Consider the following 7,225-nt stretch of genomic DNA (forward strand, 5'->3'; position numbering starts at 1 on the left):
CTAAAGCTCATCTATAGAATGCAAGCAATCATAACACCAACTTATTAAAATATCATCCAGAAACGGCTAGAGGTAAAGACTGTGTATGTTTTAGGCAAGATGGCCACATCAGTAGTGGAGATTAGAGATAGAATCTTAATCAGGCACCAAGAAAAATCAACATAACTCTGAAAAATACTGGTCAAAGGCAATGCTGAGATTTGTTTTACATAGTACCTGGGAATATCTATGGGGTTTGGGGTGCTAGTATGTGTGACAAAAACCATTCATCCAATCACCTTGGTGGGTTTGGTCAGGATGAAATTGTGACTATATAATCATAAATTACCCCAATGTCAAGAAAAAGGTGAGAGGTATTTAAAGAAACTCATGTGGCTATATGGAGAGCTTTCTTCCAAGCTCAGATTTATTGTAGATATAAGCAACTTTTTAAGCCTGAGCTCTCTATCACTTTGAACATAGTATAGTGAGAAAAGGGGTTCTACATTTGAATCCATATGATCTGAATTCAAAGCCCAGTCCTTGCATTTTCTTCTTATGCATCTTCAGACAATCCATTTTGCCTCAGTGGATCTCAATATCTTCATCCATAAAATGAAGGGAGTGGGCATAAAAGAAAGAAAGGAAATGTTAGTCATAATTATCATATGATCAATTTATAATATAATATGCTGAGAAAAAATATTTTTGTTGTTTTTTTTCAGTTGTATTCGATTATCTGACAAATTTCATGGAGCTTTCTTAGCAATGATATTGGAGGGTTTACCATTTCCTTCTCCAGTGTGTCCCCATTTTATAGATGAGGAACTGAGACCAATAGGGGTTAAGTGACTTGCTCAGGTTCATGCTGTTAGTAAATGAGGCCAGATTTTAACACAGAACTTCTTTACTCCAGGTACACCACCCAGCCTTCCCCGAGAAAACATATACTTATGTGGAATTCATGAACTTGGGGGAAAGTAAGCCAAACAGATGAAAGAGAAGGAATAATGATATTATCTGGTTATATTATAAAATGCCTGACCAGGAAGAAGAAATGGAAGATGAATTACTGACTTACTTTTGAAGGAGTGGTGTGGCACCCAACAGTGCATCTTGCAACCATTTCTGTCTCTTTATCTTTTATAATTCTGGTCCGAGTTCATCTGTAGATATAATGATGTCATTCAACATGCAAGAATTGTTTTGTTGGTTCTTTTAATACTTTAAGATGCCAGGACAACAATTAGAATTTCTATTTCAGGCTTCATAATCTCCCTCTACAAAATCAGATTTTTCCAAATCATATACACCCTTGATTTTGCCTATTATGATATTTTTAAAATGTTGCCATTTTCTAAAATGTTGCAGTATCTATATACTCATCATGTCACTTTTAATTTACCTTTAGGTTATAATCAATTTTAATGCCTCTAAAATCTTATTGTTGGCATAATTCACAATCAGATTGCAGGAGAATAGTGGTATTACAAAACAGACTTTGGTGAAAGAGAAAAGATTGGTGTCACAAAAAATTCTGCACAATTTCTCAGATCTGTTCATTCCAACTCTTCTTCTTTCATTCCTATCCTCAGCTCATAAACTTTTTGCAGTATCTATTACATATAACCCAAGATATTCCAAGTTAATGCCAAATTGCATGTCATAATTTGGCTTATTTTGGTTTTTAGCTATATTGTTTGTTCAGGTTAACTGGTTCAGCTTATCTCCTTTTAAATACCTATGCATTTCATTAAGTGATCCCATAGCGTCCTGAGATATGGTATATACATACATATATATATATATATCAGCAAAATATAATCAGTAAACAGCATTATCACAAAGATCTCAAATAGAAGCAGTAGCAACTTATTAATAGAGTTTCAAGCTTGATAAAATATTCCCTTCCAAATAAATGTAGGAGGTAAACAGATCACAGATTAATATATCCATTTTATAAAAAAGGTAACTGAGGCTAGAATAGCAAAGTGGCCTGTGATCACAGAGATAATAGAAATGGAAACAACACAAGATAGATAGATATATAGATAGATAGATAGATAGATAGATAGATAGATAGATAGATAGATAGATAGATATGGAGATAGTTACCTATTTATTGTTCACATTAAGCAATATGTGAATATATTATATAGTGAGCAGTATATTTTATAGTCTTATAAAGGTATATTATAAATATATATATATATAAATGCTTAATGTGAACAATATTAAAATGGACTTTTATAGGTTCAAGAATTGTACAATATTTTTAATCTGGGGGAACAACCTATAGATGTTTGGGGGAACGTGACTTGATTACTATCTATTAATAATATACAATATTGCCAAAGGTGTTCTGGATCCAATTCCTTCCAGTTCCTCCCAGGTCCTGAGAGATGATTTTTATGTTTTCAGAATGAACAATTATACCTCAGAAGTAGGCAAATGATACTAATTAGGATTTGACTTATCATCTTGCTGATTGTCTAAACTTAAGAAAATGATGAAGTAAATGTTAATAATTCTATTAAACTTAAAAGCCTGTTGTAGTTTTATTCCTCCTCCTCAAGAATTGGTTGTTTAAACACTTAGCAGTCCCTGACTATCATTGCTTGTATCTTTACCTATATTGCTTGTATCTTTAAAGAGGATGCTAGATTCCTTTGGAATGATGATCTTATTTAAATATGTAGCAACCCTATCACCAATCACAATCTTTAGAAAATATTTCTTAGACTTTGTTACATGGCTCAAATCTTGGCCAAGATGCCAGCTATCATTCGTGTAGATTCTAAGCCATCATCCAGAAAGTCCCATTACATTTGATAGTAGATAGTTTCAAAAGTGTGATCTGAAAAAGAACTCATAGGGATCAGGAAGGACTTTCTGAAGGAGGTGGCATTTAAGTTGGACTTTTAAAGGAAGGTCAGTAATCAATAGACATAAAGAGGAGAATTCTTAAGGCTTAAAGGATTACTAGACCCAAGTCACATGGGCCAGATCATGAAGTAAATGCTACTTATAAACAGGGAGAAGTAATATAATGAAGCACAGATTCTATGAAAAGAGAATCTTTCCAAAGTTTTTAAACAAAGGGATTTACATGAGCAGATCCATGCCTAAGAAAGATTACACCAGCAGTGATATAAAAGATGTGTTGAGTAGAGCAAAGTAAGAAGCAAATGGGAAGCACATTTGCTGCTAAGGTTTGCTACCCATGCACACGCACATTCATGTGAAGCTCCAGTGAAGCTCCATGAGAGGCTGGAGGAAGACAATGACCTTGACTTAAACATTTATTTATTTGTTTATTTTTTTTGTTTTGTTTCTGTGCCTTTTTTAGTAGTAGAAAAGTTTTGGAGTTTGGACATTTGGCTTTTAGGGTTTAGGGTTATGAACCCTAAAAGACTACATGCTGGCAAGAGTAGTTTCTCAATAAAATATTTTTAATAATAATAGCCAACATTTATAAATTGTGAATTTTGTGTACTATACTAAGGACTTTACAAATATCTCATTTGATCCTCATAAAAATCCTAGGAAGTTTCATTTTAGGTAGGGAAACAGACAAAATGAAGTGAGGTGACTTGCCCAGGCTCACACAACTGGCAAGTGAAACCGGATTTGAATTCCTGTCTTCCTGACTCCAAGTCTGGCCTTCTGTCTGTGTGCCACCTTATTATAGCCAAAGTTCTATGTAGTTCAGCCAACAGATGGCAGATTGAGGTGGGTTTAAGAGTTTCCTGTCTTTAAAATTATGCCATATAAACTAAGCATGAGGCAGTTAGATGGTACAGTGGAAAGAGCACCTGGAATGGAGTCAGAAAGATATGAGTTCAAATCTAGCCTCAGATAGTTGTGTGACCCAGGGTAAGTCACTTAACCTCTTGCCTCAACATCTCCTCAGTAAAGTGCAGACACACTGATAAAAGAAATGGCAAATCACTTCAATGTCTTTGTCAATAAAAACTTATGCATATAAAAAAAATCCATGGAATCACATGGAGTGGGAATGACCAAACAAAGACAAGTAAACACTGCCTTTCAAGGGCTGTATAGTTCACTAAATGGAGGAAAGAGGAAATAAGTCATGCCTCGTTTTCTTCATTTATAAGAATGAAAGGGATCAGGTAGAGTGATTTCTAATAACCCTTCCAGCTCTAAAATGCTAGGATTGAAGGTGAGAGAAATTGAGTAAGTATCAAAAAACAGTAGACAAGGGGCTACTGTGCAGCCTCGAGTAGGGGGAGACATAAGGAGCCTCAAGAGGGGGGCAAGAGGGAGGGGAGAGAGAGCATAGAAATTCTACTTTGTCCATAGAAGTAAAGAAAGGGTTAATACCCTGCTTTTCCTCAATAGGGCCCTTGCAAACAAATACAGACATGTGCTGGGTCTCCATTTACCAGCTACCTTGAACTTATTAAGCCTCAGTGTTAAACTAAATTGTTAGCAGCTGGCTATTCACCTAAACCAAGCTCAACTACAGGACTGAGACTCCTGGCTTATTTACCCTATTAAAACCTGTCTTGGCTTGTGCTGACTTTACTGCTGGAAACAAAAAGGAGACGTTTTCAGAAACTGTCTGTAATTTAATTGTTCCAAATCCCTCCTCAGAAACATGGAGAGCATTTCTCTTAAGCACAACATGAAGCAAAAGGAAGGGTTCTGTAATATTTCAGGGAATCCTCCCAAGGATTTTCTGGAAGGTGTCATTCAGACCTCTATTAGGGTTCTGCAAGAAATGACATTAGTTTTCATTTCTATGACTTTAAAGGTTACAAGCAACTTTGCTTACAACAATGCTGAAAAGTTGGTTGTGGCAATTACATTTTTTTTTAATCATGGGTAAGGAAAATGGGACTAAATTACTTCCCTGTGTTTGCACATGTAATTTATGTTGCAAGGCTGAATCTTGAGTGAAGCCCAAGGCTTCTCAAGGCTGAGCCAGTCCAATGACCCTTTCTTTGTTTCCCTCTGCTTCTCAGACCAGACCAAAAAACAAAGTTGGACCTGAAGACCTATTACCTTCTTGTCTTTGGGCAAGTCACAACAGCCCTGGGCTCTGATTTCCTCATCTGTAAAATGAAAGGGTTGTGGATTAGATGGTTCCTTTTTCAGTTCTAGGCCTATAATCCTATGATCTTAAATATTCCTTAACTTTCATAATACTTAAAATCTTTGATCCACTAAAGAAACAGAGAATAAATTTGCTTTAGCAATGCAGAGTTCCCAGCAATTTCCAGTCTTAAAAGAGTTGCATAAAATCAAAATAGTACACATCTGGAGGGTAGATTTTATTGTAAATCTTTTTTTTTTTTTGCTCTAAGTATTTGGAAATTCATCCACCAGTCATGTATTTATTCATTCAATCAATCAACCAAGAGGCAGTAATTAAGCACTTACTGTGCCAGGCACCATTCAAGGCCTTCAGGATACAAATCAAAACCAAAAAAAACAGCCTCTGCTTTCAAAAAATGGGAAAGATGAGGTGCCCCTTTCTAGAAATATACAAAATAAAAACAAATTGGGTTTAAGAACTTAATATTAAGAACTACTTATTAAGAATTTACTCCTTAAGTATCTATATACAGTACAATAGACTTGGATTGTGTCGTTTCTTGGTAATCCCTCTCCTGAGGAAGATAGGAAGCTTCTAGAAAATATTTTTAAAATAAATTTTGATTAAAATGGCAAGATGGAAAATATCCTTTTAAGTCATTCATTCATTCATTTTCCCTGTTTCCATTTTGGTTTTCATTGTTTGGTCCCCTTTTCTTCAAAAAACAGTTCCTTCATAAGGGGAAAAAGAAAAATGAACCCTCAAACCAGACCTTGAGTTACTTTCATCTCCTGATCGTCTGAATTACAGATTGTTTGAGGGGGAAAAAATCGAGCTGGGGGCTTGAGTTAGATCTAATTTAACTATCTTCACTGCTGCATTATACTGCATAGCTGTCAACATTTTGCCTACTGTATTGCTGTATTGCCCTTTGCTTCTATTCATGCTTCATTTGGAAAAATCCTGCCTGTGTCCCCTGAGTCATTACAAAAGTGAAAGAAGACTTTACAAAGAATGCTTTGCCTCCATACATAAAGGCAAGTTGAATATTTATGATTTTAATTGCTACATATCATGTGCAAGCCGGTTTGTACAGCTTCCTTCATTATTTACATATTTAAAGGGCAAGCAGGAAAGTTGATGGCTTGGGATCCTCTGGTTGCTGAGAAGCTGACAAGGCTTTTTAATTAATTCAAAGGAAAACTTTGAGTGGGTGGGGAAATAGCTTTATGAAAAAAATAATTCTGCATTGTTTATATGATAATGCGGTTTCTGGGCTGGTGATTTTTTTTTTGAATTCAAAGCAAAACTATTTTTCAAGCGATTTTAGAAAAAAAGAAAATCGGTTCTTTATGGTGAATATGGTAATGCGGATTATATAGGTGGAGGTCGGGAGAGAAGTGGGTCGCCTTCTTCCAGGAAGTGAAAGTAATGACGCAATGTCAAGTTCCTTGTCAATTTCTCGGTGAAATTGTCATTTCAGACTCGCAGGATGTAGCAGCTCCTTCCCAAAGTTCATTGTTTACCAAAATAAAAATAAAAATATTATAAATGTACGTTAATCTTACCGGGCAGGGGAAAAAAATGAAAGTGAAAAATGTCAAAAACGCGGTGTCTATCCAAAATACAGTAAAGCTGGGTTTTTTTTTGGGGGGGGGGGTTGTTTGTTTTTTTACTACCTGCTTAGCTCACTTGCCTGCCTACCACGCACGATCTCGGAGGGTGTATCTGTAGATTTGTGTATGTGTATGTATGTATGTATGTATGTATGTACGTGTGCGTGTGCTAAAAATAGTCAGAGACGCCTAACAACCAGCTCCTGATTGGCCGCCCGAGAAATCTGCCCAGCCAATGGGAACGTCTGGGAACAAAAGTGATTCTTTTGTGTGTGAGATGCTCAGCCCACATCAAAACAGCTTGGGGCTGTAGGAATGATTTTGGATGGGGTTTAACAAGGTAATAATGCATTTCAGCCCCCTGAAAAGGTTTGAGGCAGAACAAAGAGGGTGGTGAAATCTGCACAACAATTGAAGTGTTCTTTTTTCTTTTCTCTTCTTTTCTTTTCTTTTTTTTTTTCCTGAGAGGAATGAATCACTCCGAGTCCCTCCTTGAGTCTCTCCTTTAGCCCAGCTGCCTTCCTTCCAATTTCTCCTCATTTTTTGTAAAGAGAAATAAAATGTT

General features: G+C 36.0%; 1 long non-coding RNA gene across 1 annotated transcript; it reads right to left on the bottom strand.

Annotated features, from left to right (window-relative positions):
- Positions 1-380: 380 nt before the first annotated feature.
- LOC141511769 (uncharacterized) lies at positions 381-6,839 on the bottom strand. Its single transcript, XR_012475394.1, has 4 exons — positions 6,724-6,839; positions 5,011-5,060; positions 1,061-1,145; positions 381-581 (listed from the first exon to the last, which is right to left on the bottom strand). It is a non-coding gene; the product is annotated as an uncharacterized LOC141511769 (long non-coding RNA).
- Between the last annotated feature and the right edge of the window lie 386 nt (positions 6,840-7,225).

This window comes from Macrotis lagotis, chromosome 2 (genome assembly GCF_037893015.1).
Source record: "Macrotis lagotis isolate mMagLag1 chromosome 2, bilby.v1.9.chrom.fasta, whole genome shotgun sequence".
NCBI lineage: Eukaryota > Metazoa > Chordata > Mammalia > Peramelemorphia > Peramelidae > Macrotis > Macrotis lagotis.